The following is a 27,157-nucleotide window of genomic DNA, read 5'->3' as shown; positions in this document are numbered from 1 at the left end:
AATGAGGGATCCGAGCCGCATCTGCGACCTACACCACAGCTCATGTTAATGCCACCAGATCCTTAACCCACTGAGCAAGGCCAGGGATCGAACCCGCAACCTCATGGTTCCTAGTCAGATATGTTAACCACTGAGCCACGACGGGAACTCCCAAGCCAGGGCTATTTTTGAGCATCCTTCAACCATCTCCATCCCTTATCAGATTCTGGTCTGCCTCATCTGCCAAATGAGCAGAGCTTGTGACCAGGGGACTGAAGGGCAAAGGGGGCTTCCTGGGGAGCTGACAATTGAAAGGATGGCCAAGTGAGAATGAGTCAAGGCCACCATGGGGGTGCAGAAAGCAAACAGTTCCTGGAATCAGAAAACTTGAGTTCAAGTCCCACTTGCTTGCTGTGTGAGACGGCCAATGAGCTCACCTCTCTGCACCTCAGTCTCTTCAGCTCTAAAATGGGGGCAGCAATGGCTGTCCTGAGTGAGGGTCATGTGGGGTGACAGAGGTGAAAGGACCTCCTAAACAGTTTAATGCTCAACCTGTCTTCTTAATGAGCCGGATGAGTGCAGGAAAAGTCCCGATTGGGAACCAAGCTCTAATGCCCAGAGCTGATGGCTAGCTACCTCAGCCCTCTGCTCCTGCTCCCGTTCTGTACCTAATCTGCTATGGGCTGAAAGGTGTTGGGCTTATCAGTATTTGTTCCTCGTGGCCAGACCTTCCTGAGTGTTATCAGCCCGGCTGATAAGATAATCCTGCCCCGTGGGCCAAGCTCTGGCACCTGGCGTTCTGCATTGCAGGTGACCTCTCAGACTTAACTTTTTAATACCTAGCAAGTCAATACAGAGGCTCTCGGCTTACAGGCTGGAAGGGGAGGGGCTGGCTCAGGGGGCCTCCGAAGTTAATTCTCTTTGTTTCTGAATCTGATGTCTAGAATTGACCGGAGCCTCCACGTTAACACCTTTCATGCCAGATGGTGACTGGGTCTTCACTGGCTCCACTGTGCTGGGCACCAAAATGGTTTTGAAAAGACTGGAAGGGAGCACCCTTCTCCTTTAATTAAGTGCAAAATCTCCATATCTATTTCAGCCTTTGAAAAGTGAAACCCGGGCAGGCAGGTTCCCCAGGCAGAGAGGAGAGGTGTGCGGAATTAATATTCCATGTCGATTTTTCCTGTGTAATTTAATAAGTTGACTAAGCTTATCAGGGGGGCCCAGGCTGCATTTAGCCACTGGGTGAACTGGGCTTAGGCTTTCACCTCTCTTCACATCAGAGCGGTCGACTGGCCAGGGGTGAGTCAGGGTTAAGGTGAAGAGCTGGGACCCATCTTACCATGTTGGGTCACTTGTTAGCATTTGGAGACATATCCCTCCTCCCTCAAATATACCAGCCGGATCCTCAGAGTCCTAGATGCAGCCTGAACTGCACCTGCTCTCCTAGGCCCTGAGTCTTGGGTCCGCCCCACCCAGCTCCAAAGCTTTTCACCTCGCCCAGCCTCAAGGGGGAGGCACCTGAGCGAGGGATTGACTTGCTGGTATTTAAAGGAGGAAGAGGAAGGGGAGGGGGTGACTTGGCCACATTATGAAAGCTTCCTCATGCCTCGATTTTATCCTTTGTACAATGGGATGATAGAAACCACCTCATAGGGGCGATAAGTGGAATAATGTATATTACATGCCTGGCATGCGTTACACTAGAACATAAGCTTCTTGAAAGCAGGGCTTTGGTTTCATTCACTGCTGCATCCTCAGCGCCTAGAGCAGCAGGAGCTGCAGGAGCAACACTGAATCAGTGTAGACTGAGTAGATGAATGCAGCCTATGGTTCTTCCGATCACTCTCCTCCTTAATGGCTCGCATAGTCATTATCACAGCCCAGAATATTTTCTTGCTCATTCGACTTCAGTCACCTTTTCTTTTCCTCTCCTGATGCCTTTCCCTGTTTGCTCCTAACATCCGTGTGTACAGGGGCGCTCCTGCCTACACACACCTCCACACCTGCATGTCCCCAGGCTGCACTGCCTCTCTCTCTGCCCCTTCTCACCTGCAGGGGGAGAGGGAGAACCACCAGGCAGAATCCAAACCCTTGTTTTCCTACCCAACCCCCACCGCACTCAATGTTCAAATTGCTGCTCCCCTTTGCATATCTGAGGTCCGGTCACCCTCCTCTGATATACTTAATGCTGCTTAATAAGTCAGGGGTGGTAAAAACAAATCATCATCATCATAATAACCCCACCACTATTTTTTCCTTTCCAAGGAAAGCTGTCCACTCATTTTTTGTTTTGTCTGATTCAACACCGACTGATGCAATTCCCTTCTGCTCTGACAAATAGGGACCCTCAGCAAAGAAGGAAACAGAGCCAAAGTGAAAAGAGAAAGGGTCGGAGGCTGTCTGGAGATTTATGAAGCTCCCACTCGAGCACAGACAGCTGGACAGTTCTGTGCTCAGACCTCGAGTTTCATGAAAACACAAAGATTCTGAGACCGCCTTCATTTGAGTCATTTGGGTGGAGTTGGTGTTTTTATCTGTGTTATCTTCCCATTTCCCTCTCCACCGCTGAGAGCTGTGAGCAGTGAGTGGGAATGCCTGTTTTCTTCTGCCTTTGGGGGTCTAAGACATTGGGGCAAAATACCAAGAGAGGTTCCTTCTGTGCCGCTCATATCTCATTCTCACTCCTTTGATCCCACCCCTGGGTTTAGGGTCTTAGTTCATTTTGAGTTAGTGATCATCTTGAGGGGAAAATGTGTAGGAAATTGACAGACTCGATTGTAATATGACATAAATAACTCAACCCTATAAATTAACACAGGCCCACGAGGCTACATAACAGAAAATAATATAATAAGTAAGGCCTATGGCCTTTAACTGCATTGGGGTGACTGAGTAATAAATTGTAATGTGAACTACTCAATCCAGACAAACAGTAGGGGTTGACTTATTTATGCATTCCCTTAATGTTTATGACCAAAAAACAGATTTCATTTACTTTTATCTTCTTTGCAATGACTTAGTTGAACAAGGGTCTCAATTTACTAAATTAATGGAAATGCCGGCTCTGTACAGATAGGGGTTTCCGTCCTCTTGAGGGGGGCTGCCCTCCTGTTTGAGCTCAGATCTTACTGGACTCAGGGCCTGATGCTGAGTGAGGGTCCATCTCCCCTCAACGTGGCCAAGCAGGGAGGCCAGGTGGGGTGGTCCGCCTACTGGGGCTCCAATGAACTGAGGCAAGAAACAGGAGTGTCTCTTACATGGATTACAGGCTCTTTGAATGGGAGGGATGTACCACCTGAGTTGAAAGCAGGCCACGTCCATCAAGTTCAGTAGCCTGACAAAGCAGGTCTGTTACAGACTGAAGGTTTGTGTCATCCCCAATGTGACAGCGTTGGCAGGGGCCTTTAGGAGGTGATCGGGTCACAAGGATGGAGCCCTCATGAATGGGATTTGTGCCCTCCTTCAAAGAGTTCTGTCACCCCTTCAACTATGTGGGGACACGGTAAGACAATGATGACCTGTGAACTAAGAAATGAGATCTCACCAGGCATTGAATCAGTTGGCAGGTTGATCTTGATCTACCCAGCCTCCAGAAGTATGAGAAATAAATGTTTGCTGTCAAAGCCACCCAGTCTATGGTATTTTTGTTACAGCAGCCTGAGTGGACTAAGATAGAATCCCTGTGCATTGTGGGAGCAAGCAAGAGTCTGCAGCGGGCATCAGAGCTAGAGTGTGGAGCAAGCAGCCATAGGGCTGGTGTGTTCTTCCCTGGCCTGGGCCCTTAGCCCCAGTAAGCATGCCTCTGCCTTAGCCACTGGAGACACATGGAAAACCTTGCCTGCCCTTCAGTTCAGTGTCTTCTGTCTGCCCGGACACTGGCTCCCCCTTGGTCCAGGCTCTCTTCCAGTTTAGCTTTCCTGGCTTTTCCTACCTGGATTCAGCTACCTGGCTCCATTCTGATTCATGACTGTCTTGGAAATCCCATAAGTCTCCGCCACCAATCATTACGCCCCAGGCACCAAAATCTACCTGAGTCCCTGCAGCTGCATCCAGCTCAGGTGCCTGAGACGCTGCAGCTGCCAGACTCCTGAGGGGCGGGGCGGAGCATGTGGAGAAGAGGAGGTGGGACCTGGAGAGTGAAAAGACTGTGTCAAAATGGGCAAGGAGAAGAACAATTTGGGGGAATATTAGAAAGAGAGTTAAAAATATACTCCTGCGGTGCGTGGTATGAGTGGGCTGGGGAGCAAGATTGCGACATTAAATTGATTTCCAACACCCTTTGGTAGAAACAGAGACCCCCCTGCTGTGAACCCCAATGATGTGGCCTCAGTCTGATTCTTTTGGCTTTTAGGTGTGACCTCTAAGGAATGACAGAAGAGAATGACTGTTCAAGCTGAGAAAATTTATTCAAACTCCATGCCTCATGCTAAAGCTTTTTTTTTTTTTTTTTTTTTTTTTTTTTTTAGTTAGCTCTGTTTCTGGTCCAAGAATGTCTTCTTTTTTATTTCTGGAGATCTTGATGCTTACAGTAATCACCTGGCTTTTTCTGGTCTGGGAGTCCTGCCTGTCTCTCCACAGTGCGCCTTGCTTCTACTTCATAACATCTTCCATTTCAACTCTCAGTACTTGTTGGCAGAAGGAATAGAGGAAACAATCAGATCTATGAAGCAAGCTATCAATATTTGCCTTCCTGCCTCGTCATGGGTCCCAGGCTCTGACGCAGAAGTGATGCTGCAGAGTCTTTACCCAGTTTACCAAGACACTCATATTTCCAGAAAGTGCACAACACTAGTCACCCCTATTGATCCAAAGAGAAATACGTCTTTTTGGAATCATTCTAGCTTTGCCTCATCTTCTTCCACACAGCTAACCTTGGAAATTTTTCCTATTCAGCTTAAAAAAAAAAAAAAAATTTTGAGGACAACCTGAATGGAAGCAGAGATAGCATCTTTTTTTTTTTTTTTTTTTTTTGTCTTTTTGTCTTTTGAGGGCTGTACCCACAGCATATAGAGGTTCCCAGGCTAGGGGTCAAATCGTTGAATCAGAGCTGTAGCTGTCCTATGCCACAGCCACAGCAACGCCAGATCCAAGCCACATCTGCAACCTACACCACAGGTCATGGCAACGCCAGATCCTTAACCCACTGAGCAAGGCCAGAGATTGAACCCACAACCTCATGGTTGCTAGTTGGGTTCGTTAACCAGTGAGCCACGATGGGAATTTCCACAGATAGCATCTTCATCAAAATTTCAGATGATACAAAATTAGGTAGGGAGTTGCTAAAAAAGAGTACGGTTCAAGTCAACCTGATTGGTTGGAAGAGGAACTGAATTTAACGAGACGAAATTTACTATCCTTGGACTTAAAAAAAACAAAACAAAACAAAACAAAAAACACAAAAAACCAACCAACCAACAAAACCCAAAACAAACTCCAGCACAGCAGTATAATCTCAGAATTTGGAAGATGGAGCTAGAAGAGTTACACACTGGTTGCGAGCTCAAGATGAGTCAAGGGTATATATAATATGACTCTCAAAGCACCCAAAGTGAGTTACGCTGCATCACTGGAAGCGTGGGTACAGAAGAGGAGGGGATCCCCTTCTCAGTGCTCCTGGGCCACACCTGATGTATTGTGCTTCCTCCTGACACCACTCTAGGAAGAACACTGACAAACTGCCGGTCATCAGAGGGGTGGAAACAGGAAGATGGAGAATCTGGAAATCATAACAAATGAGGACCACAAAAAAAGAAAGAAGTTTAACCCTAAAGAGGAAAAAATATTTAAGGGGAAAGGAAAGCTCTTTTCAAGTACTTTAAGGGCTATTTCCTGCACAAAATGGACACATCCTTTTTTTCTTCTTTTCTTCAATTCATGAGAATAAGTTACAGGGAGCTGAATTTCAGTCCAGCCTGGGAAAGAACTTTCTTTGGTAACAGTGAGAACTGTGCAAACCAATGATCTGCCAGATGAGTTCCCTGTCACTAGAGGTATATAGGCAAAAGTTGGAGGATCACATATGAGAGATGTTGCAGAGAGAATTCTTGCATTCGTCAGAGGATTAGATCACATGACCTCTAAGCATGCTTTCAACTCATTCAGATTTTCAGAATTATTATAATTTATTATACTATGCCTTACATGAAAGTATCTAATTCCTTTTGGTAAAGTAATAAAGCTGCTGCATTTTGGAAATATTCCCCAGTTCTTTTAAGACTCACTTTCAATTTCAGATAAAGAGCACAGACTGTGGAGACAACTGCCTAGGTTCAAACCTGGAGCTGTTACTTATTAGCTGTGTGACCTTGGGCAAGTCACTTAACCTCTCTGGGCCTCAATTGCTTCATCTATGAAAAAGAGATAATAATAGTAACGGCTTCATAAGGCTGTTATGAGGATTTAATAAATTAATATTTGAGAAGCACTCAGAACACTGTCAGCATCTAGCATTATAAATATTTATTAATAAAAAATAATGTAAAATGGCTGAAAACAAAGAACGGGAATGGTCTCAAATTTAACAAATGGTTCAAGGATGTCCTCCTCCCTTACCAAATCATCACTAGCAGCTCTGGCTGTAAAATAGCCAAGAACCCAGAGGCGGCAAAAAAAAAAAAAAGAGCACAAAAGTCACACAGGCTCCCTAAACTCTCCAGGGGGAAGCAAAAGCTTCCTGCTATTGGTTTAAAGTAACCTCTGAAAAGGGCTGTGTGTTTAATGACATCAGCTTATCCCTACCTCCCCCACCCCTCCTCTCTCTTCTTGGAGTTGCTAGGAGGCCAGGGGTGTACTGCATTGTAATAAAGTAGCGTCGGGGGAGGGTGGGGGGCCAGAGAGCGTTAGATATACAGGGTCTGTCTGCGGGAGCTTAATATCCTCTTACTGGAATAACTATTGTCCCAGCTTCTCAACAAATACCAACCATCATTAATAAAAGGACTAATAAAAGCATTTATTGCGCTCAGGCAATGGCCTTGCTTTTTCTAGCTTCAGGGCCTTGGCAGAGGCAGCTGTTGAAGAGAAGGGCCGGAAAAGCCAGACTCTCGCTGCAACCAAGGGATCAACCCCTGCCCCCGGCCCCCTCCCAGCACCCTCCCCAGCACCCTCTTCAAGGGCTGGGCAGCCAGAGCCGTGGGAGCCTGGGGCAGGAAGATAAGGTTCTTTTTAATGAGAGGTGGTGATGGTTAAAGAAAAAAAATGTCTTATAATATTCTTTCAAGAAGCTTAAAAGCTCTTCATCTTGCAAGATTATTATCCCCATTTTACTGAGGGGGAGATGGAGGCACGAAGGGATTTAGGGGCTCACCCAGCCATATAGCATGTAGCATCCCTGCAAGAACTAAGACTAGAATCCAATGTTCCTGACTCCCAAAATCCAGGACCTTTTTTTTTTGGTCTTTTTAGGGCTGCACCTGAGGTATATGGAGGTTCCCAGGCTAGGGGTTGAGTCAGAGCAGTAGCTGCTAGCCTACACCACAGCCACAGCAACACTGGAGCCTTAACCCACTGAGCAAGGCCAGGGATCAAACTTGCATCCTCATGGATGCTAATCAGATTTGTTTCCACTGAGCCACGACGGGAACTCCTCCAGGACCATTTTGAAATTTTAAAGAGAGCAAGGCCAAAGGCAACATTGAAAAAGAAAAATGGAACTGGAGGAATCAGGCTCCCTGACTTCAGTCTATACTACAGAGCTATAGTCATCAAAACAGTATGGTACCAGCACAAAAACAGATATAGAGATCCGTGGACCAGGATAGAAAGCCCAGAAATAAACCCAAGCACCTCTGGTCAACTAATCTATGACAAAGGGGGCAAGAACATGCAGTGGAAGAAAGACAGCTCTTCTATAAGTGGTGCTGGGAAAACTGGGCAGCTACATGTAAAAGAATGAAATTAGAACATTCCCTAATACCATACACAAACTCAAAATGGATTAAGGACCTAAATGTAAGGCCAGATACTACTATAATACTTCTAGAGGAAAACACAGGCAGAACAGTATTTGACTTAAATCACAGAAATATCTTGTTTGATCCACCTCCTAGAATAATGAAAATAAAAACAAAAATAAGGAGTTCCCGTCGTGGCGCAGTGGTTAACGAATCCGACTAGGAACCATGAGGTTGTGGGTTCGGTCCCTGCCCTTGCTCAGTGGGTTAACGATCCGGTGTTGCCGTGAGCTGTGGTGTAGGTTGCAGACGCGACTCGGATCCCGAGTTGCTGTGGCTCTGGCGTAGGCCGGTGGCTGCAGCTCCGATTCAACCCCTGGCCTGGGAACCTCCATATGCCACGGGAGCGGCCCAAGAAATAGCAACAACAACAACAACAAAAGACAAAAAGACAAAAAAAAAAAAAAAAAAAAAAAGCCAATGGGACCTAATTAAACTTAAAAGCTTTTGCACAGCAAAGGAAACCATAAAAAAAAAAAAAAAAAGACAACCCTCAAATGGCAGAAAATCTTTGCAAGTGAAGCAACCGACAGGGGATTAATCTCCAAAATACACGAACGTCTCCTGGAGCTTTATATCAAAAAAACAAAAAACCCAATTGAAAAATGGGAAGAAGATCTAAACAGACAATTCTCCAAAGAAAACAGACAGACGGCAAAAAAAAAAAGATGCTCAACATCATTAATTATTAGAGAAATGCAAGTCAAAACTACATTTGCAGCGGGGTGTCACTTCTCACCAGTCAGAATGGCCATCATCAAAAAGTCTGCAAACAGTAAGTGCTGGAGAGGGTGTGCAGAAAAAAGAACCCTATTACACTGTTGGTGGGAATGTAAATTGGTGCAACTACTATGGAAAACAGTATGGAGAGTGCTCAGAAAACTAAACATAGAACTACCATTTGATCCAGCAATCCCACTCCGGGGCATCTATCCAGAGAAAACCATGACTTGAAAAGACACATGTGGGGAGTTCCCGTCGTGGCGCAGTGGTTAACGAATCTGACCAGGAACCATAAGGTTGCGGGTTCGATCCCTGGCCTTGCTCAGTGGGTTAAGGATCCAGTGTTGCCGTGAGCTGTGGTGTAGGTTGCAGACCCGGCTCGGATCCCGCGCTGCTGTGGCTCTGGCATAGGCCAGTGGCTACAGCTCCGATTTGACCCCTAGCCTGGGAACCTCCATATGCCGTGGGAGTGGCCCAAGAAATGGCAAAAAGACAAAAAAAAAAAAAAAAAGAAAAGACACATGTGCTCCGATGTTCATTGCAGCACTCTTTGCAATAGCCAAGACATGGAAGCAACCTAAATGTCCATCGACAGAGGAGTGGATCACGAAGATGTGGTACACATACACAATGGAACATTACTCAGCCATTAAAAGGAAAGAAATAATGGCATTTGTAGCAACAGGGATGGACCTAGGAATTATCATGCTAAGTGAAGTCCATCAGAACAGCAGAAATTGTCACAACATTGTAAATCAACTATACTTTTTAATAAAACTTAAAAAAAAATTTAAATCAAGAGGCCGAGGCTATATCTATGTCCAGCCTCCAATGGGGGAATCTGTGAATGCCGTGATCATCATCATTGCTTCTCTAAATTGTTAATGTTGTTATTATAATAACTAGTAGGTAGAAGTTGAGTGGGTGGTGGATACCAGATAAACACTAAGACCCCCAGATTAAAGTGTTGAGTCTTTATGTTTTCACGGCTGCTCAGAGATGAAAATGAAGGCCAGCCTCCAAGGAATCCTAGGAAGAGCCCTCATCTTGAGATAGAGCAAGTCCAAGGGGGAAAGGCAATGGAGAAAGGCCAGGCCCACAGGCCTGGGAAGCCAGCCTTGGAGATCTTGAGTTTCTTGACTGTAGATGGCATAGCTGCACAGGAGGCTGGGAAGGCACAATCAAACCAACTGGGTTCAAGTCCTGACTCTGCCACTCCATTGCTGTGTGACCATGGGAAAGTTACCTAACTTCTCTGAACTTCAGGGTCCTCATCTATAAAATGGAGAGAATAATCATCCCTTCCACCCAAGGCTGTTGTGAGTAAGGATTAGAAGAAAGTCTGTATGAATTAAAAAAATAAAAATAAAAATAACCCCCCCCAAACCCCAGATTCTTTCCCTCTCTGAGCCAAGAGCTTGCCAGTGAGGAGGCCCAGTAATTGTGGGTCCGGGTGACTCTCCCGACATCAGGGTTACTTTAGAAGGCAGAGTTTTTCTCTTGGGACTACCAGCTTCTCAGAGAATAACTCTGGCCTCAGTTTCCCCCCTATTTAAGGCAAGGCATAAAATCTCTGCCATCAGCTTCTCCCTGCCCCTGGGGGTTGTCAGATGGATGGAGGAGAGATACCATCCTGGGAAGGGTAGGCGTTAATAACAGCACCGGGATCTCTATTATTATTGTCATTATTCTGGCTCTGTCCAGTAAGCAGCGGGGACCCAGGTGACTCACAGAAGGCCGCAGCCCTGGTGCCTGTGTCGGGACTTGCCTGCCTGCCAGGACTCCTCCACCTAAGAGGCCTCCACCTCTTTCCCAGATCCTATTGGCAGCTCAGGGTCCTCCATCACTGGATGGGAAGGAGCACGAGGGGGCATTTGGAACCAGAGCCCAGCCCAGAGAGACTGGGGCTCCTGTACCACTGGCTGCCACCTTGCCTCACATCAGCAGCCACAAAGTGAGCCTAGGGTATGGGGGTGGTGGAGCTGGGGCCCCCGAGGGGTGTGAGGTTCAGACCAACCACTCCTAGAGAGGTCTCCTGATTCCTTTAGAGGCACCCTGGGGATGGCGGGGACCAGGGAGAGAAGAGTCAGGCCTGGATCTGGGTGGAGTGGGATGGGGCGGGGGGGATGATGGTGTGAGGGCGAGTTGTTTGCCACCTCCAAGGGGCCTGCTCTGAATGGCAGAGACCTAGCATAAGGAACTGCCTGGAAGCCAAGTGGCATCTGAGGATGGTTCTTATAGGTCTGTGTCCCAAATACCTGGGTCCTAAGGTCTCAACAACCGCTGGGAGTAGGGAAAGGGAATCGGGGTGCTTCTGACAGCCACAAACCTCCCACCACTCCGCCTCGCAAACACTCTATAAATCTGATCTGAGCATCTGTGACTCACCCGCACACACCCCTGCAGTTTCGTGGTGAGGACACAGCTCATCATAGCTGGCATTTGGGGAGGAAGAGGGATTTTGCCACAAGCTCCATGACAGACTGTCACCCTCCTTCTCGGGGATGGCAAAGCGGGTATGACTGGCCGCGTTTGGCAAGGAGCAGTTTCTGCCTCCCTAAGGATTGGTCCTGCCTCAGGAAAGAACACACCCCCAGAAGAGCCATTAAGGTCGGGGTTGGGTCCCTGGCTTCTGATCAGGGGTCACACCAGGAAGATCAGAGCTGGAGTCCCCAAGATCTGTTGAGGAGGTTTGCCTAGGTTTTGTTTTGGTTTTTTCATTAGAGCTGGAAGGGAACCAATTATCAGATCTCTGTATCCATCACTCTAGCTGAGGAAACAGGTCTAGAGAGGCTGACCTGACTGAACAAAGATACTGAGATCTATTTAAGACCCCAAACATCAGCTCCAAGTCTAGACTTGGTGTTTTTTCTTTTCCTTTTTTTTTTTAATGATTTTTATTTTTTTCCATTATAGCTGGTTTACCGTGTTCTGTCAATTTGCTACTGTACAGCAAGGGGACCCAGTCACACATACATGTATACATTTCTTTTTCTCACATTATCATGCTCCATCATAAGTGACTAGATATAGTTCCCAGTGCTCTACAGCAGGACCTCATTGCTTATCCATTCCAAATCAGTGTTTTTTCCTAAGGGCTCTTCTAGGTCCATCTTCAGTGCCTGAGAAACAACAGCAACAAGGTCAGCTACCCTTCACTGAGCACTTCATACGTGCCAGTTTTAGATTCGGTTGTACGTATATTACATCAGTCTGGGAATATAGATGAGGTGTTCAAACATCAAAGAACCGGTTTACTTACCTCAACTATATGTTTTCTTCCAGATCTGAGGGACAATGATTCTGTGGCACATGTTTTCAAATTCACAGCCATCGAGGCTGTGCTGCTTTATCAACTGATGGAGCATTTCCTACATGCCAGCTCGCCACTGGGTCCTGGGAACCCAGAGATAAAATAGGACAGGATCCCCACCAGTGCACTGGAATCAGTGATTTACTAGAGTTGTAGAAAAGAGAGGACAGGAACACAGTGAAAATTTATCCCGGGGGAGGAGGAGAAGGCTTCCTGATACATTTAGGCAGGGTTTTGAAGGGTGAGTAGGAGTTTGCTAGGTGAGAACTATGAATGGGAGAGTTGAAGTGCGTGCAGAGAAAATAGCCTGTGGAAGAGTATAGAATAAAAGCATTATGAGTGTTTAGAAATAACAAATAGTTAGAGACAGGGAGTGAAGGGACAAAGGGGAGAGTGGGAGATGATACTACCGAGGTGAGTTGAGGCAAGCCTGAGGACCGTCTAATGCCAGGCTAAGGAGGGCACCACTCAGGAATTCTGGCTTTGGAGGTCGGCTTTGGGAACCTAGCGCTCACGTATACACGTTCTACCTCTGAATCAGCCTGTTTGCCCACCCCTTCCCCGCCCCACCTCCCGATTGGCCTGGGCACCTGTGAATGTGTTTGTCCACCTGGAGCGCTAATTAGGCCCTCTGGGGAGTCTGACACCAACTGCCAGCTGTGGCCACAACCTCCAGCTCTTTGCCTCTGCACAGGAACTTTCTCAGTGCTTCTCTGGTGTTCCCCTCGTTACTGGGTGTGAGTGGAGCCTTTACCACTTGGCATTCTGCTTGCTCAGGCTTTGTCAGATGGCCCATTCAATGGGGCATGTGTGGAACCCCCAGCAGGGCAATGGAACCACAACAACCACTTCCTTGTCCCTGCTCTGGTCCCAGCTCAGGGCCCACCTCAGATGAAGCTCTGCCTCCATCAGAACTACCCCTTCCCCCAACCAACTCCCACCTCAAGTGTTTTCCGCCTTCCCTTTTATTTTATTTTTTATTTTTGTCTTTTTAGGGCTACACCCACGGCACATGGAGGTTCCCAGGCTAGGGGTTGAATCGGAGCTACAACCGCTGTCCTACACCACAGCCACAGCAACAGCAGATCCAAGCCACATCTGTGACCTACACCACAGCTCATGGCAATGCTGGAACCTTAACCCACTGAGCGAGGCCAGGGATTGAACCCTCGTCCTCATGGATCTTAGGTTCGTTAACCACTGAGCCATGACGGGAACTCCAGCCTTCCTTTGAGAACAGCATGGCTTCCCTGCTTTCCCCTGGTTGCCTTTTCAGCCCACCCTGCCCGGAATACAGTGGCATTGTTCGTTCTTTCACAGCTGAGAAAAGGAGATCTTCCCTTCCATGTGTATTTTTATTTTTCAACTCAGATCGTTACCCCAAGGGAGACTTCCTGACAGAGAGGTCCAAAGATGCATTTTGGAGCCTAACAGGCTCAAACCCTGGCTGTGTGACTTCTGGCAAATCACTTCACTTCTCTGAGCTTCAGTTTACTCATCTGTAAAATGGGGGCACGAACCCTCACCGCGCAGGGATTAAAAGAGAACACACGGGATGCCAGTCAAGGAAGGGCTAAGTTCAGCTGAGAGACCCAAGCAGGAAAGGACACATTCCGCTGCTTCCTCTTAGAACAAGTACCTTTAGCTTCTAGGACCTAAAAGCTCATAAACCAAATGGAGTGTATTCACCCAGGGCCTCGAACTGTCGCAAGTGACTCAGTAGTGAGATGGGATGGAACCCATCCTCCAAAAGGCACTCCAGGCCTCTGCAAGCCAGAGGAAGAGGTGTCCTTCCTGTTCCAGAGGGAATGAAGGGTTCAGGCCAGAGTAGTCCTCTGTCCTCCAGGGCTGCAGCTGGGTGGCTCCCAGGCTGACCTCTGCTGGGCCGGTAAGCCCCACAGTTTCATTGTTCCGCCCGGGCTGCGGGCTGCGGGGCTGGTTGGTGGAGTTGGCTTAGGGAAGGATATTTTGTATTTGGCTTTTGGAATGACTAATGAATGAGCTGTCTCCACGGCAGGAGAATTATGCCACTTAAGCAAAACCCAGCCGGGCTGGTCGGCTCAGAGATAGCTAATAGGAAATGCCTGTCAGAACACTGACGCTTCAAAGCCAAATATATTCTCACTGTGTTCTCTGTTTGCTAAGTTTACTTTATGCAAAAATATAACTCAGCTGAAAATATGTAGATGGCAGAGAGCTCGCTCCTTCCCTCTGGAAGAAATGGTGCCGACGACGAGGAGGAGGGCAGCTCCCGGTTAACCCTACTGGTCCTGCCAGGCTGGGGAAGAGCCACGCCCTCACTCGGCCAAAGAGCAGACTTCTATTCAGCAGAAGGTCTGTGACCCTGATGGGCCCATAGCAACCAGGATCCTCAATGGGAGGCAACTGCCCTCCCACCAAGCTTCCAGACATCAGGGAGAGAGGGAGCATGGGCAACAGTGCACACGAGTGGCCCAGCCTGCCATTTTGCAAAGTTGCAAGGGCTCGAGAGGACCCATGTGGGCACCTCTGAATGTCTGTCCCCTGATGGTTTTACCCTCCCTTCCCCATGCGCCAATAAGGGAGGCACAAAGTCCTCCCACCGAGAAACAACTGAGAAAAGTCAGCGACCTCCGGATTGGGCGGCAGCACCTCGGTGACTGCATTGATGCGGAAACAGTGTAACCTGTGGGAAGAGCACGCCCAGGAGTCCAAGCATTTCTGCCTCTTCTTCTAGTGGGACCTGGTAGGAAACACTCGTCTCTTCGGGCCTTGGCTTCACCATCAATAAATGGAGAGGCTGGACCAGCTCAGCAATTCACACGGACCTAACACCGTCTATTACACAGGAGAGAATGGAGACAGGAGTGTGGCAACAGGAGCCACTTCTGAATTCCCTGATCCTCTCCCTCAAGGATTGCCAGAGGTCCCCACAGGGATCTGGGTATGCAGATGGGATCTTGAGAGAGACACCTGAGCTTTCTCAATACCTGAAGTGGGGAAGATCGCCCGAGGCCATGACCAGGGACGTGAGTGTGAGCAGATGCCCTGAGAGGAGGAGCAAAGAAACAGAGACTCCTGCAGCCTTTGACTTGGAAACATCTCACTGCCATATGTCCACAGTCACCAAGCCTCTTGGTGGCAGCTTGGCCCCTCTTCCCAAACACCCTTCCCAGATACGGGGTCGGCCCTCCCTCAGGGAAGGCATTTGGGTTTATTCCTTTGGTGCGGCAGCAAGAGCTGAGCCTAAGAATCCTGGGGCTTCCTAGAAGGAGCTGGGGAACAGGCAGCACCCCCTGTGTGAGGGCCGACAGGAATCAGACACAGCCCTGCTCTCAAAGAGCTCCCGTGTCCTTGCAGAATGGGCACAGAAGGAGGAAAAAAGAATGCCGGAGGGGTCCTTAAGCACGGGAGATGCTCAGAGAAGCAAAGCTCAGGGCAAGCTGCCGACTGCCTCTGAGCCTTGGGCCTCATCTGTAAAATGGGGATAATGATTACCTGCAGTGCAGGACCAGAGGAGACGGAGCTAAATGCCTAACACACCAGCTGGCACGTTTTAATCATTTGATAAAAGGGAGCTATTACTGTTTATTGCTATGGCTTACAGGAGAGCTGCTCGGCAGAATGGGTTCCAGGTGAGCAGAGTCTCATCCATCCCTTTAGCCCTTGGGGCCAAGCCTGGGGTGTCTGGACCTCCTGGCAGGCTCTTCCTTGGCTGCCAGCCATCACTCCATTTACCCCACTTTGCTTTTTCTTTGTGTGCGGAGAACACTGGAAAGCCCTGGCTTACCGTCCTCTGAGTTGGCGTCAGAGCACATGAGGCCTTTAGTGAGGTGGGAGAGGGGAGGGGCGATCTGCTGTCGTAGTAGGAAGCAAGCAGAGCAGCAAAGCCAGGCACAGAGGGTGCAGGTGTGAGTGTGGGACCATGGGTCTGGGGAGTGGGGGCAGCCGGGAGGATTCAGTGCCCCCCACCATGTCCTGCCTATGGGCCCCCAGCTTTTATTCTCAGTTGAGTGAGTGATTCGGCTCTGAGTGAAGCAGAGTCTGAGTTGGAAGATGCTGGGGAAAAAAGGCTAGATGATATCCCATCCAGTGGGGAGAAAGAGGTGACTGGGCAAGCCAGGACCTGGGGCTTAGGCACATGCACTGCTTGGGGATCAGAGGGAGACAAGGGGCGGGAGTTCAATGTAGACAGACTCTGTCATCGAGTAGCAGAGCAGGGCAGGACCACTCAGCAGGTCAGCAGGGAGCCGGGAGCCAGCAAGGGGCCCCAGCCACAATGCTGAGGAGGCCCTGAGCCAGGCTCGGCCATACATAAGGACTGGCCCAGAATGTGAAGGGCCACAGAGAAGAGGCTGTCACTGGTGGAGAGAAGCAGGGGAGATACACATTGCCCAGGAAGCCAGGCAGAGGACCTGAGACTCACTTGGGCCACCTTAGAAAACCACGAGGGTATTATAGAGGGTATCATGGCCCCTTGAGTTCATGGGGGATGGATGGCAGGTGCTGGGAATCACACAGGGACCCTCCCACACAGGCAAGGGCAGGGAGGAAGCTGGGCCAAAGGAACTGACTTGGCTGCAGGGGTGACCAGATGTGCACGGCACAGCAGAGGGGCAGGTGAACGTGGCTTAGTTCAGGTTAACCTGGAAGGCTAGCGAGAGAAGCAGAAGTCCAGAGGCCAGAAGGCAGTGGCAGCCAGGTTCTAGGTGGTGGGACCTCAGCTAGAAGTGGGGTGCAGCGAGAGATGTAGAGAACTGTCAGGGCCTCATTTGCCGTCAGACGGCTTTGGCAGGAGTAGTAAAGAATATGAGCTTTGGACTCAGACACACCTGGTTTGAATCTTAGCTTCCTCCCCTGAGTAGCTATCAGACATTGGAGGTGACAATCTCTCAGTTTTCTTATCTATAAAGTAGAGATAATGAAGGCACCTACTTGCCAAAAAGCACTTGAAAAGATGCGCAACATCGGTAATTATTAGAGAAATGCATGTCAAAACTGCAATGAGGTTTCCTCTCACACCGGTCAGAATGGCCATCATTAAAAGTCTACAAACAGGAATTCCCGTCGTGGCTCAGTGGTTAACGAATCAGACTAGGAACCATGAGGTTGTGGGTTCCATCCCTGGCCTTGCTCAGTGGGTTAGGGATCTGGCGTTGCCGTGAGCTGTGGTGTAGGTTGCAGACGCGGCTCGGATCCCACGTTGCTGTGGCTGTGGTGTAGGCCGGCAGCTGCAGCTCGGATTGGACCCCTAGCCTGGGAACCTCCATGTGCCGTGGGTGCAGCCCTAAAGGGACAAAGGACAAAAAATAAAATAAAATAAAAAATAAAAATAAATGAAAGTCTACAAACAAAAATGCTGGAAAGGGTGTGGAGAAAGAGGACCCCCCCACACACATACACACACACTCTTGGTGGAAATGTGCATTGGTATAACTACGACGGAGAACAGTATGGAGGTCCTTAAAACCATAAAACTAGAACTAACATATGATCCAGTAAACCCACTCCCAGGCATCTATTCAGAGAAAACCATAATTTGAAAAGATATATGCTCCTCAATGTTCATAGCAGCACTATTTACAAGAGGCAAGACATGGAAACAACCTAGATGTCCATTGACATAGGAATGGATAAGGAAGATATAGTACATACACACAATGAAATACTACTCAGCCATAAAAAAGAATGAAATAGTGCCATTTGCAGCAACATGGATGGATCTAGAAATCATCATACCAAGTGAAGTAAATCAAAGACAAACATTATGATATCATTTATATGCGGTATCTTTAAAAATGACACAAATGAACTTATGTATAAAACAGAAACAGATTCACTGACTTATAAAACAAACTTATGGTTACCAAAGGGGAAATGTGGTAGGAAGGGACAAATTAGGAGTTTGGAATTAACATCTACATACTACTACATATAAAATAAATAATCAACAAGGACATACAGTATAGCAAAGAGAACTCTTACTCAGTATTCTGTGAGAACCTACATGGGAAAAGAATCTGAAAACAGAATGGATGTATGTATATGTATAACTGAATCACTTTGCTGTACACCCGAAACTAACACAACATTGTAAATCAACTATACGCCAATATAAGATAAAAATTATTATTTTTTTTTTAAGGGCTGCACCCGAGGCATATGGAGGTTCCCAGGCTAGGGGTCAAACTGAAGCTATAGATGCCAGCCTACACCAGCCACAGCAACTCAGGATCTGAGGCGTGTCTGCGACCTACACCACAGCTCACAGCAATGCCTGATCTTTAATCCACTGAGCAAGGCCAGGGATCGAAAACCTGCATCCTCATACTAATCAGATTTGTTTCCTCTGATCCATGATGGGAACTCCCAAAAATTAAATTAAAAAAAATCATAGCACCTGAGTTCCCATCGTGGCTCAGTGGTAACAAAGCCGACTAGTATCCATGAGGACACAGGTTCGCTACCTGGCCTTGCTCAGTGGGCTAAGGATCTGGAGTTGCTGTGGGCTGTGGTGTAGGTCGCAGAAGAGGCTTGGATCCTGCGTTGCTGTGGTTGTGGTTAGGCCAGCACTTATAGCTCCAATTCAACTCCTAGCCTGGGAACTTCCATATACCATGGATGTAGCCCTATTAAAAAAAAAAAAAAATCACAGCACCTACTTTTTAGGGATGAAAATTAAATAAAGTCATTTGTGGAGCTTCTGGCCTATATAGACAACACTCACATAATTATACCTGTTCTTACTATGATTATTAGCTCCTGAGGTTGTCAGGTTCCCAGAAATTGAGGAGGGATTTAGAGGTTTGATGGGTAGAACATGGCAGAAGACTGGCTCCTGTGAGGAAGGGCAGTAAAAGGAAAAATCACCAAGGCTCCAACCACAGATCAGCCCCTGCTCAAGTCCCTCCTCCAGTGTCTGAGTCCTTTAGCAAGTGACTTAAACCTCACTTTCCTCATCTGTAAGATGGAGACACCAGAATCTGCCTTTGAGGTCCTGGCAATTAAATGAGATAACATATGCAGGGGGCCCACCCCAGCAGCTGCTTAGTAAACAGCTACTCTATGAATGAGGTTAATACGAGGGAAGGCAGATGGGGCCCAGGGGCCATTTGGGGACCCAGGACTCATCCCCAGATCTTGGAACTATTGTAATAGGAATACTTTCTCCCTGCAGAAGCAGAGCAGAAGCAGAAGCAACCAGAGCAATGGGAGCACCATAGGCATGTGCCTTGTAAACACGCTCACATCGTCTGATCATATGCCATCTGCCTGAACGGGACTGGCTGGTAAGTCTGATGGCAGAGGGCAGCTGTGGGTCCAGCTTGGAGGGACCCAAAAAGAGAGAGTAGGGGAGGACCTGTGGAGGACAGAGATCTCTTTCATTGATTCTGTACTTAAATAAGTGAGCAGTGACTGTGTACTTTCTGTGGGCTGAATCCCATAGACACCCCAGTGAATAAGACAGCAGTGGTCTCTACACCCTAAAAGTGAGCTTACCAGGGAACAATGAAAGGGGGGCTTTAGGAAAATCATTCAGTGGCTGCATTCAGGAAATGAGGTGTGGAGCCTGGGCAGGAGTGCTTGCCATGGTCTAGTGAGAGGGGAGGAAAGTGGGGTGGCAGCTGAGGCGCTAGACTGTGTCATGGAGGGAAGAGCAACAGACAGACCCGACTCCACCTCTGACCAGCTCTTTGGCTCTGGACAAGTTAGCCTTTGGGGGTCTTCAGTTCCTTTCTCTCTAAGATGAAAAGAATGAGGAGTTCCTATTGTGGCTCAGGGGTAACGAACCCAGCCTCGATCCCTGGCCTCGCTCAGTGGATTAAGGATCTGGTGTTGCTGTGAGTTGTGGTGTAGGTCACAGATGCTGCTTGGATCCCAAGTTGTTGTGACTGTGGTGTCGGCCGGCAACTGCAGCTCCGATCGATCCCTAGCCTGGCAACCTCCATAGGCTGCAGGTGCAGCCCTAAAAAGAAAAAGGGGAAAAAAGACAAATTTGGGGAAAAGAAGAAGAGGAAGAGGAGGAAGAAGAAGAAGAAAAGAACGGTACCTGCTTCACAAGGTTTTTGGTGACACGTGGAAATCTTGGCTCTCAGTAATATTTAAGAAATGGGGCTGTTGCTAATAAGAACATTAACAACTAGGTGAATCTAGGAGACACAATGAAGAAGTAAATGACAAGACTTGGTGACTAAGTGTGGGAAACGCTTTAGTCGACTGAGCAATTTGAGTCTATTTTGCGGGTCTGAATTGAAATTCCCTGCTGGGGAAGAAGGTTTGGACTGGGGTGGAGTGGGGATGCTGGTCCCACCTGAAGGAGAATTCTAAAGTCATTTCAAGCCAGGATTTACAGTTCAGTTTAGAAGAAAAAAAAATACTTGAGTTCGGCCCCTGGGTTAAACATTTCTCCCTTTATTTTCTCCTAGAATCCCCTAGACAGCAGGTGGAAGACCCCCCTCTCCCCCTGCCTCTGCCCCGAGCCAGAGAGGGCACTGGACTCCCCCAGTCCTTGGCCCAGGTCAAAGTGGGAGAAGGATCCTGAGCCAAAAGTGTAGTGTGGACCGAAACAGCTGTTCAATGACCATCTTTCCTTCCAGAGACTGAACAAAACCTCAGTAAGCACGTTACCTTTTTTTTTTTTTTTTTTTAAGCGGCAGTCTCATTGTAAGTAAGGGGCTTACAGGACAAGGCCCCAGATAGAACAAAGGAAACACTCGTGCCAACTCTCTTGCCAGGGACGAGCTGAAATTTGGGGGGAAGGGAGCGAGCCAAAATTCTCAGGGAGAAATCCCAGAAGACTGTCCATCAGGTGAGAAAATGTAGGCAAAATGGAATGTGTAAAATGATGAACCAGAAAATCATCCAGCAAGCCCGCACCCGGCTATGTCTTAATGAGGCAAACTCCAAAGAAGCTTTTCCTTTAATCTGGCATTTGAAACGAAAGGCTGCTAAGAAGGCCCCCACCTGGCCCACCCCACCCTCATGGGTTGCCATGACGACCCAAGTTCTTAGGACTTGAAAGAACTACCTCAGCATTTCCCTCTAAAACAAAAGAAAATTATTCCAGGTTTCTGGGCAGAGAACTCCAAGGAATGGGACCTGTTACTGGATAGCAGGTTCTTCGGAGCTGCGAGTGATGAAATATGAGCCTATGGGGACCGAAGCCTTCAGAAAAGCAGGGGAAGGAAACTGGGGATGACAGGACCCCAGCTTGTGGAGCCCTTGCTCTGCCGTCACTGCTGGCTCTCTCCCTTCAGCTGGGCCTCATTTGCCCCTGCAGTGAAGCACGTTAAAAGAAAACACATCCTCTCTCCATATGGAAAGGGGCAGGGGGGTGGAGGGGAGCAGGTCCTGGCTCCAGAGGTCCCCAGGAGGGTTGGGGGGGTGGGCAGCAAAAGGTGCCTTCTTCTGCTCTCCACTTTGGTCTGCTCTCGGAACAGCCAAGATGAGACCAACCTGCTGCATGACCAGGAAGCCCTTCCAAAGCCCCCTTGGAAGCTTAAGGTCCTGAGAATAAGGGCCAATCTAAGTCTTCTCCTTAATGCAGAAAGCAAAGCCCAGGCAGCAGTAGCAGGACGGCCAACCCATTCAAGCTTTAAAGCCAAAACCCAGGGCCTTCCCTTGACCACTCCCCCTCCAAACCTTGATTACATTTTGAGTCTACTTCCTAAAACTTCCTAAAATCCATCCACTTCTTTCTTTCTCACGGCCGTTGCCTTCAGGCCTTACCATCTCTAATCTAGAATCGTACCTCCAGATCATCTGCACACCAGGGCTAGAGGGGCCGTTTAAAAACACAAATCTGGAGTTCCTGTTGGGGCTCAGTGGTTAACGAATACAACTAGGCCTCGCTCAGTGGGTTAAGAACCCGGTGTTGCCGTGAGCTGTGGTGTAGGTCGCAGACGTGGCTTGGATCCTGCATTGCTGTGGCTGTGGTGTAGGCTGGCAGCTGCAGCTCCAATTAGATCCCAGCCTGGGAACCTCCATATGCTGCAGCTGCGGCTCTAGAAAAGACAAAAAAAAATAAAAATAAAAATAAAAACACAAATCTAGTCAGGTCACCTCCTGCCTAAGATCTTTCAGTGCTCCCTTGCCTTTAGGATACATTTTCAAATTCCTCAGAAAGACAGGCAAGGTCTTTCATGACAGAACTCTCCTGAAACAGTTTACTCCATACACCAGCCATGAAGAAACATTTCCCCAACATACATGCTGTCCCATACCTCCAGGCCTTCCCTAACCAGGGAGCTGAATTGATCTGCTGGCCCCTCCAGATTCACTCTCTGCCCTGCATGGTGCCCCAGAGGCTGCCCCGTATGGATCACACAAACAAACTCCAGAGCCCTGTGGCTTCTGGTTGGGGTTTGCCTATGGCCCTCCCTGTGTAGTCATATCAGGCCCCCAGACAGAGGGTCACTCCTTTTCTCAAGCCAGCCTGTTCTCTACAACTGTCTCTTCCAGAGAACAGGAGCTCCACCTCCCCTTTCTTCTGGCCTTGTGGCTGCTGCTAGCCTGGGTTTCTGTGATATCTTGTAATGTTCCCTCATCTCCTACCCACACCTCTGTAAATAACCCCTTTATACACAAACCCTCCTCAAGTTATCCTTACTTAGTGGCTCATCCTTCCCTGTTGGGACCCTGACTAAAGGAGTCATCCTTTGTCTTTGCTAAAGCGTAGGCTTTCCTTGGGACTAAGCTGGGGGTTCCCTCTTCTTCCCAGTCTGGGTCAGCTGCCTCTCCCCTTGGGCTCCCAGAGCCTCTGTATATTCCTTTGTCACAGCTCTTTCCATACTTTATTGCAAAAGCCAGTCCTCTGTCCTAAATCTGAGTCACTGGAGAATAAGGACCATGTGTTGTTGCTCATCCCTGTATCCCAGTATCTGGCACAAAGCAAGCCCTCAGAAAACATTTACTGAATGAAGGAAAGAAGCAGGAGCTCAGAGTGAGAACTGTCAAAGATATATAGGAAACACAGGGCAGTATCTCTTTGTGGTACCCACTGTAGGAGCTGGCATCCCCTGGGCCAGCATCAGTTAGATCACAGGCAAGGGCCCAAGGAAAGGCCACTATTTAAAGAATACCCCACATCCAGGACCTGAGGCCCAGTCAGTGAGCAAGGGGAAGGAGTGAGGGAGATGTGCTGACTCCTGTTTCGGATAGCTATATTTCCTGGGAAAGAGAGTGGCCAGCCTTTCCTCAGCCTCAGGGAGACAATGGAGGTCTCCATCTTTGAGCTGGGAGCCCTTCAAACCTGATGTCCACAACTGCGAAACTTACATCGCCTTAAATTACTGAAAGTCCAGGGGCTTTTCCAAAGGACCAAGCACCACCCTACCTAATCATTCACTCATTCATTCAACAAAGTTTATTGAGACTCTGCTCTACGCAAAGTACTTCCCTTTGATTTATTGAAATATTGAAATGTTTTTTATAATTTTATAAAATGATTTATTATTATTATTATTTTAATAGTTATTTCCCCAATCCCTTTGATATACTCTATTGAAATTTCATCCAAAAGGAAAAAGTCATTTTTTTCTTCCAGTCTGAGTCCTACTGGGCTCTGTAAAAGGCCGAACAAGGTCAGAGGATGGGCTTTCAGGTAGAAAGGCTCTAGGCACCTGGACAAATCATGGGAGAGAGGCCAAACACGATGGGTAGAAGGCAGAATAGTGACCTGGTCTCATGAGAGGCCTCTAGAATCCTGACTCCCCCCTTTTCTAGATATGTGCCCTTGAGCAGGTTACCTCGTGCCCCTGTGACTCGGTTGCCTCCTATGCAAAAGGGTAGGCATAATAGGTCCCAGCTTGTAGAGCTGTTGTGAAAATTAGATAAAACAAAATATTCTCCAGGATGTTGCTGAGAGCAGTGCATTCCAATTCTATCAGATCCAATGCTCCCTTTTTATAGCAATTATTTTGTAAAGCCACTTCAACTATCCTGAAGTGAAATTTACAGGTCATATGACCCATCTACACACATAATTTTTAAAGAATCAATATACTGCCTTAACTATAAGATAAAGAACTACAAGGATATAATTTATAAAATAATATGCATTTTAATCTATAAATGTTTGAGCATAACTACACAAGAAGATATAAGACAATTATACCTACTTAAAATGAATAACTTTGATTTGAGAGCAATAAAACATTATTGACTGTAACATTATGGGTACTTTCTTTATATTTGATGTTCTGAAACAAGACTAAACAAGTGCTATATATTCATACAGACATGTACGAATGCAGATGAATAGAGGTGTGTTATTTTGGCAATTCAAATACACTGAGGAGTTTGCTGTTCATATTGCGGTTTTCTGAAATGGTGAACAACTCCCAGTAAAGGTAAAATACAGTATTCTCTCGATTTATATGATAGGAGCATTCATGAAAAATTCAGTGTATGTTAAAACTATGCAAAAAATAATTTGAGTCTATATACAAATTGGAATTAGGTTCTAGGCTCAGACCAACACAGATTTTCTACCTATATGAATGTCAGGGGCATTCAAATGTCCCATGAAGTGCAGGACAAATCGTCAGACAAAACTGCTTCATCTAAGGCAGGAAGTCTGGCCCCCTCTCTTCCTCTTCCCCAGTGCCCCAAGCAACCAAGTAACAAACATAAATCCACCATGTATTTCTAAAATACCTCTAGGGGGCAGCACTGCCTCCACTGAGGATCAGTGGGCCAGAGTTTATGGGGTTACCCAACCCATAAGGAATGCAGGATGATAGCCATATAACCTCCAGGAACACAGACCAGACAGACAACATTAGGGAAATCTATCAGCATTCCATGTTCTGACCCCAGCGTTCTGTTGCATCCTGCTATATTGCAGTCAAGGCCAAGGGGTAAGACTGTTTCCTGATGCACAAGGGATGAAGAAGAAATCACCATGTTAGGCAAAGCTACGTCACACAGACTTCCAGGTAGAGAAAAAGTCTCAGCAAACGGACAGGCCCCCAGACAACAACTGGGACCCCTTTGAAAATCACATCATCACAGTTTGCTCACCTGTGGCTCCATCGTGACTCAACACCAGAGGGTTTCACAATGCTATGTGTCCCTCTGAACCTATCTGAAGAAAAACCATTGTCTTTCAGGGTATAAACAACACCTCTGGCAAAACCAGTCAAGTCATTGAGGTGAGCCGGTGCACGCCACCCCTTTCCATCCTATATGCTGCCGTGATGACCGTCAGAACCTTACTTGAATCTGAGTTCCTATTTCCCATAAAAAGGAGCAATAGCTTCAACCATCCCAGGAAAAGGCATCTCCTCAGATAGGAAACTGGAATTCAGATGGCTGCACCAGAGAGAAGGAGGACCCTCATCTCCTTGTCTTCACTATTTTGGCAGATGCACCTGAACTTTCAAGAGGGCAGCTGTCCAGGCTTCTCAGAGTTGCTATGATGGTATTGACTCCACAGAGATAAACTCACACTAGGACAGAATGGACCCCAAGCTCTCATGGTCAAGTCATATCTCATAAATGAGATTATATGAAGTCATGTTGCCCTTCTCTGTTTATTTCTCTTGGTATCCCCAACCTCCTGGTCTGAGGGATTCTGCCCGTCTCCACTGCCCTGGGCCGGTGGGTGGGGCCACTGACTATTGCCAGTAATGAGTGAGAAATCCCAAGGCAAAAACTCCAGTCACCTCTTTCCACAGAGTCTCCCTTCACTGGTAAGCCTGGAGGAGTTGGTTTTAATTCATTAGAAAAGGTAGTAATATTTCCCCATGTTAGTGGAACCAGGGAAGCCCTAGTTTTAGGTGAAGGAGGTGAGACACCTAGACCATGGGCTAAGCCCTCAACCAGGTTATCAGAACTTGGGAAGAAGAAGGCTGATCTTGTAAACTTAATGTTGGGATCCATCCATGGGCTAGAGCTATTTTGCCAGGTGACAAAGGGGGTCCACCAATCATTGGTAGGGGTGAGCCTGCCTTTGGGAGAGAGTGGCTCCCTCTGTGGGTAGAACAGACTCACCAAAGCTGGGAACCACATGTGGCTCATCAGGAATCATCTGCATGTGTTCTGGGGGACAGAGAAGGGAAAAAGAGAAAAAATACACAAATCAACAAAATAGGAATAACTAAAGCTATTTTTCTCGAGGTTTTTTTCTCCTCAGGAGAGCCCCTAGAGGCAGGAGGAGTGGCATCAGGGAGGAGACAGAGATGGCTCTGCTTTTCTGAAGATAAACTGCCAACACTATTTCCAAATGTTCAAAGGTCTGTGACCTGCAGGATAACAGAGGCCTGGGAGGTGGCACTGCTCTCTGCAGCAAAGCCCCAGCCTCCAGAACACCCCCTGACATCTCTGCTACCTGGCCTTCTTGTTCTGTAGAACGACCTCTACAACTTGGGGCACTTTTGGGTGGGGAGAGAACTGGAGGGAAGTCCACTGAGTGTGAATACAGATCTCACAAAGCCAGTGTGCTCAACCAATGGTTCCCAGCCCTGCGTGCACGTGAGAATCAACTGCAGAGCTTCGGTGCACACCCAGACCTGGGCCCCACTACAGAGATTCTGATTTAATTGGTCTGGGGTAGGACCCAGGCGTGGATGTGCTTTCGAAACTCCCCAGGTGATGCTAATGTGCAGCCAGGGTTGAGAACCGCTACGTTATACAAGAGGAGGAGATGTCCTCAAGCCCTCGCTAGACCCCAGTTACTCTTAATTTATATACACTTCTAACAATCCAGTTGTCTGGTTTCCTAGCTGGTATATGATTAAAAGCCACATATTTAGAAGAGGAGAGAAAGGCTGCTAATGAAAAGACACTAAAAGCAGCAAGACGTAACAAATGAGAGTCTGAGCACAACTGCAAAGATAGAAAGCCTATAAAAGGCAAACAGCACACACACCCCCACTCCTCCCCCCACCCCCACTGCATATCCTAGTTACAGTAAGGGCCTGAGACAATCACTAGATGGAAGAGGGAGGCGGGTGGGCTACAGTCAGTCCAAAGGGAATAAGTATTATTACCCCATCTTACAGTTGAAGAAACCAAGACTCAAAGAGGATCATGGATGGGCTCGCTCAAAGTTGCACAAGCATTGAGTTGCAGTGCTGGGATTTGAATGTCAAATGTCACTCAGTCCTTAAAAGACCACATGTGCTGGGAAGTGCCGTATTTGCCTGTTTAGTGTGGCTGATATGTCTAATGATGACCCAAAGGCTAGAGCTGGATTACCCCCAAG

The 27,157-nt window shown here is 47.7% G+C and overlaps 1 long non-coding RNA gene across 1 annotated transcript in view; it reads right to left on the bottom strand.

Moving 5' to 3' along the window:
* The window catches only part of LOC110256376 (uncharacterized), a 64,245-nt gene that overhangs the window by 25,826 nt on the left and 11,262 nt on the right, over nt 1-27,157 (bottom strand). The window contains exon 2 of the long non-coding RNA XR_014824479.1: nt 25,945-25,992. This is a non-coding gene — a long non-coding RNA (uncharacterized LOC110256376). The remainder of the gene's footprint in view (nt 1-25,944; nt 25,993-27,157) is intronic.

The sequence above is a fragment of the Sus scrofa genome, chromosome 13, assembly GCF_054392235.1.
Source record: "Sus scrofa isolate SSC_HxYL_T2T_F1_AM1 chromosome 13, Sscrofa_HxYL_maternal_Yorkshire_Landrace_v2.0, whole genome shotgun sequence".
In the NCBI taxonomy this organism is placed as follows: domain Eukaryota; kingdom Metazoa; phylum Chordata; class Mammalia; order Artiodactyla; family Suidae; genus Sus; species Sus scrofa.
The sequence above is the reverse complement of the archived record's forward strand: the minus strand, read 5'-3'. Positions and strand labels throughout refer to the sequence as shown.